This window comes from Acomys russatus, chromosome 23 (assembly GCF_903995435.1).
Source record: "Acomys russatus chromosome 23, mAcoRus1.1, whole genome shotgun sequence".
NCBI lineage: Eukaryota > Metazoa > Chordata > Mammalia > Rodentia > Muridae > Acomys > Acomys russatus.
Genome location: NC_067159.1, coordinates 15,753,597 through 15,759,423, shown reverse-complemented (window position 1 = coordinate 15,759,423; position 5,827 = coordinate 15,753,597). Strand labels below are relative to the sequence as shown.

The following is a 5,827-nucleotide window of genomic DNA, read 5'->3' as shown; positions in this document are numbered from 1 at the left end:
TAAAAGCTTAATGAGTTTGTCGATTTATTCAAACAGACATCTGGGATCTATGAATTTTAAGTGTGGGGCAATGGTGGAAGAAAACATGAAACTGAATCAAACTGAGTTCTGTGATATGGGCCCTCTGAGTGGAATTTCTAAGTTTAATATCGAAGTTTGCACAGTTAAAAAAAAAGTGTCAAAACTTTGAATGGATGGCTGAAGTGATTGGCAAAAGATGGCCTAGTGAAAATGAGTTATCTGATTACCTCTTGGCTTAGTGTTGATAAGGAAATTTTAAGGCTTAGGGGAATATTGATGCTAGAGTGGAAACTCTGTGTAAAAACCTAATCTCCACCATGGGCAGGGCCAATTGATATGCCCTTCACTAATACTACAAGGCAAAAATGGTGAGAGGGAGTACCAGGGCATTTGAAGAGTTTTCTTGTCACCCTTTTCCTTGTACCAGAATGGGAGAATAAAGAGGCTTAACAAATTAAATTCAGGGGCCTGAGGGCAGCAGTGAATCGCCAAAGGGAAGGTGATCATAATCTTCATAATGGGTACTATAAATAAAGCAATGCTCATAATGGCCTAACTCGCAATTGTCAGCACAAGTAACATGAATTTTATGTTGACATGACTCAAATGGTCCTTTGGTTCTGGCTAATCAATTATGGCACTTCCAGGAATGGAATGGATAAGAAGCCTACTGAATTTTTGTTTGATCTGTAAAAGTGGACAAATTTTCAAAAAGATGAAAGATAGGCCACATGGATGGTGGCAACAGGGAATCTCAGCCCATGAATCAAGTTCCAGACTTCAGGCATTTTGGAGACCCATAACCTCTTGAATGAAGAGCTAACCTGGTTCCCCTGAGCAAGAAGGTTGATAAAATATCTTAACATTTTAATGTTATCCTTTCTCCAGTCCTTTCCTAGAGGACCCAAAAGCCTTTTACAAGGGTAATTGTACACTGGGAAAAAGGAAACAATCAAACTTTTGGGGGTCTTTTGGTATTGGTTCTGAATGAATGCTGATTCTGGGAGATCCTAAGAAAATCGGTGGCCCTCAAGGGAAAGTAGGTGCTTATTCAGGTCATGTGATTAATGGAATTTTGGCTGAAGCCCAACTCACAGTAGGTCCATTGGGTCTCTAAATTCATCTTGTGGTTATTTTCCCAGTCCCAGAATATATAATTGGGTTATACTTAAATATTGGCAGAATTCTCACATTAGTTCCCTGACCTGTGGAGTGAGGGCTATTATAGTTGGAAAGGCTAACTGGAAGACTTTAGCCTTGTCCAGAGAAAATAGTGGACACTAAACAGTATTGCATGCCTGGAGAAATTGCAGAAATTAGTGCCACTATAAAGGACTTGAAAGACTCAGGGTTGGTGGCTCCTGCATTTCTCCTTTACTCTCCTATCTGGCCCATGCAGAAGACAAATAGATGGTGGAAAATAACAGCTGACTATCAACAATTCAGTCAGGTAGTGACCCCGACTCTAGCTGCTGTTCCAGATATGGTATCCTTACTTGAGCAGACAAACACATCTCCCGGCACATGGTGTGCAGATATTGATCGATCAACGCCTTTTCCTCAGAACCTGTCATTAAGAACCACCAGAAGCACCTGTCATTAAGAACCACCAGAAGCACGTTCAGCTGGCAAGCCCTGCAGTATTCCTTTAATTATACTTCAAGGATATGTTAACTCTCCAGCTGGGTGTCATATGCACCTTAAAGGATGGGAAATAAGTTCAAGAAAAATCCAAGGGCCTTTTATCTTAGTGAAATTCTTAGTAATTCAGTGGTGTGGATGGAGTATTCACTGATATTCCTTCTAAGGTGAAAGACAAATTACTGCACCTGGCCCATCACCCCACCGAGAGAGAAGCACAATGTTTCATGGGCCTGTTGGATTCTGGAGACAGCACATTCGTCACTTGGGTGTGTTACTTTGCCCCTTATACGAAATAATTTGGAAATGTGCTAGCTTTGTGTAGGACCTGCAACTGGAGAAGGCTCTTCGACTGGTCCAGGCTGCTGTACAGGTTGCTTTATCATCCGAACCATATGGTCCAATAGACCTGATGGTACTTTTAGTGTCAGTGACAGATATACTGATTGGAGCCTTTAGCAGGCTCTTAAAGAAAAACACAAAAGAAACCTTTGGGATTTTGGAGCAAGGCTCTACCATCATCTACAGACAATCATTCTCCTTTTGAAAGACAGATCTTGGGCCTTTGTGGAAAATGAATGGTTGACAAGGACTCACCAAGTTACATTCACCACAGCTGTGTGGAGAGCGGGGGCTGACTCGGACATGAACTCTGGTGCCCCATATTTGGCCACTTCCCCTTGGTGGGAAGGCCTGGTGGCACTCAGAGAAAGGATAAGCAGGCTACCAAGATGAGACCTGATAGGCTGTGACCATATGGTGCGGGAGGATGTCCCCTTCTGTCACAGACCTAGGGGAGGGTAATAGGTTGCCACCTGTTTTAAGTTTACAATGTTGTTTTGTGGTTGTATGAGAAATAATTATATCATGTTTGGTATAATTATGCCCTGCCTAAATATAGAATGAATTTGAGATTGTACATGGGATAGTTATATCATCTTTAGATATTATTATGATCTGGTCATTATTTTTATTTTGAAATTAATCATGACATGAGAAGACTGTGTGTCAAGATGTCAAGGTGTAGACTTTTGATGGCTATTATAGGTTGTCAACTTGACTACATCTGGAATTAACTAAGACCTAAAAGTGGATAGCACATCTGTGAGGGTTTTTTGATTAATTTGAAGTGGAAAGAGATCTACTTCTAATCCCTATCTTTCTGTCTATATGAGCACACAGAAGAAGGGAGCTTTTGCTCTTTGCCTGCCTGTTCTCACCTTGCTACCACATCCATTCCTTCACTGGCATTAAAGCCTACATCTTTGGGATTCCAGTATATAGTGAAGACCAACTAAAACACCTAGCATCGTGGACTGAGCAACTACTGGCTACTTGGTCAGCCAGAATTAGCTAGACCACAGCCTGTTAAGTCATCCTAATAATTCTCCTTTCTCTACACACACACACACACACACACACACACACAGACACACACACACACACACACACACACACACACACAGACACACACACACACTTTCTGTAGGTTCTGTTACTGTAGAGAACCCTGACTAGTTCACTAACCAACAAGCCCAATGGATCTGTTTGTTTCACCCACTGCAGCACGGAGATTACCATAGTAGACCATCATGTTCAGCCTTTTGTTTTGCTTTAAGATTATAATATAATTAAAACAATGCTCAGCTTTTACAATGTGCTTTCAAGATAAGCACTTTATGGACTGAGATATCCTAGTCCTAGAGGTAGATTGTTTAAAAATCGAAACAGAAATCAAAATAAGTATATAGCCCAAATGATGGGGCAAGAAAGAGAAGCCCAATAGATCATTACAGAACAGAGGTAGCTCCATTAGGCTTAACCAATGCAAGCATTCAGCTACTTAAACACGGAAGCCATTCTTTCCCTATTAGATTTGAAAAAAGAACTTCTAGTACAAAAAACACATGTATGTTTTAACTAGGTAAAAAATTAAAATGGGCAAATGAGACTTTGCTCTCCATAGCGCCTCCAAGCCAGCATGTCTGTGTGGATAAGTGATTTCTGGTTTCTGTTCTACAGGATGCACTTTGTGAAAGTTGTCTAGGATAAGGCCTACTTTAAGAGCTACCGAGTGAGATTTAGAAGGCCACAAGAGGGTAAAGATGACTACTCTGTTCAGAAATGATTGATCAAGGACAAAAATAAACACAAAATGTCCAAACACAGGATCATATTCATGTAACTAACAGGTATAATCTGCCAGATTGTACATGCCTATAGAAGGGACTATAATAGTCTGTAAAGCATATGCACATGAACTGCCAAAATATGGTGTGAAAACTGGCCTGATACATTATGCTGCAATCTACTGAACTGGCCTGCTGCTGGCTCACAGGTTTCTCTACACGTTTGGCATGGACAATATCCATGAAGACCACGCAGAGGTGACTTGGGATGAATGCAATGTTGGAAGCATTGATGATCCACCTGGTGCCTTCTCTTGCTATTTGGATGCAGGTGTTGCCGGAACCACAACTGGCAAGAAGGTTTTTTGGGGCCCTGAAGGGATTAGTGATTGAAGCCTTGTCCATCCCACTTACTATCAAACAACTTCCTGGTTATGATTCTGAAAGCAAGGAGTTCAACACAGAAGTACATCATGGGTCAGAAAGCTGCAGAAGATTGGGATGCTTAAAAGAAGGGAAGCTTCCTCAGAGCACAAGAATGGGTTGCTGAACTCTAAAGCTATCTTCTATGAAGATTTTCCCCCCAAAGATATTAACTTATTGCCCAAGAAATAACAACAACGAAAAGATGTACTATCCTGAGAGCTTATGACTGATATTTGTCCCCATAAATACAGTATTGTGGGTGGGGGTATGTAGAATGTTTTCCAGTCTGATACCTGGGAACTAATAATTTCTTGTGAAAGGGAACCAGGCTTCCTCTTAGTGCTCTCACTTTCTTTCCTTTCCTTTCCTCCTCCTCTTCCTCCTCCCATACAGGGTCTCTCTACATAGCTCTGGTTGTCTTGGAACTGTGTAGAACATTTTGGCCTCAAAATCAGAGATCCACCTGCCTCTGCCTCCCAAGAGCTGACCATGCCCCATCTCTGCTTTATTTTTCAGAGAAAATTTCAAACCTAAAATGTTATCATTCCTTCCACACTTACAAAGTCTGTTGCTTTCTGTTCATATGATCAAGGTTCCTAACAAACCTCTAAGGTTCACATGGTCGGGCTCTAGTTACTTTTGCAGTTTTTCTCCACAACCAATGCTTCCTCAAAGCAGAACTTTGGCTCACATCCATCAAACTAAGAGAAAAGTAGAAGACAGCATGGTTTTACAGATTGCACATGCACATTTTGAGTTAACCTGTAAGGGGGGTGTTATTTCTGACCCCATGGTCTACTCTCAATCATAATAGTGCAGACTCTGATTTGTGTGTAAGGGATCCACCCTCACCTACTGAACAGTAGGATGACTTAATCTACGTCAGTACTCACAGTCGTGGGAGTGGTTGTTAACAAATAAAGACTTTCAGGCTGTATATGCCTACTGATAACAGTGTGTTCCCCTGCCTATATGCTTTATTCTTAGGATGGATACCTCTGTCTTTCACCACTCCTAAACCCTAGAACAAGTTTGCATTTCCAGAGAGTTCCCAATTCACCAGCCATAGTCACTCCCTGAAAATCTGGATTAAGATCCTAGGGAGCAAGAGCCAGTAAACAGTACCCTCAGTACTCGGCCCGTGGGGCTGCAGCCTCCTTCAGAGGACTGATGTTCCTTTCTTGCTCGATTAGATTTCTGGCCTTAAACTTGCCGTTTCCTTCGACCCCTGTATTTGTTTGTTTGTGTTTGTTTTGTTTTGTTTTTCAAGACAGGGTTTCTCTGTCCTGGACTCTTGGCTGTCCTGGACTCACATTTTAGACGAGGCTAGCCTCGAACTCACAGGGCTCCACTTGCCTCTGCCTCCCAAGGGCTGGGATTAAAGGCGTGCACCGCCACCACCCCGCCGGCCCATGTTTTCTTACAATAACTTGTTGAATATAATCCCGGGTTCTAGCTTCTCTCCCTGACAGCAGCACCGGGAGAAGAGGAGCGCCGCACTCCGGGAAGCTACTCTCGCGAGGAGACAAACTCTCGCGGTATTTCGCTGGGTCCAGAATCCTTAACGCGAAGCGGAAAACTACTTGAGCGCAGCCTCTGTGGACGCGGGA

At 42.4% G+C, this 5,827-nt stretch overlaps 1 pseudogene; it reads left to right on the top strand.

The window, feature by feature from the left end:
- The first annotated feature begins 3,679 nt into the window (after positions 1-3,679).
- LOC127206161 (60S ribosomal protein L5-like) lies at positions 3,680-4,341 on the top strand (annotated as a pseudogene).
- The last annotated feature ends 1,486 nt before the right edge of the window (positions 4,342-5,827 follow it).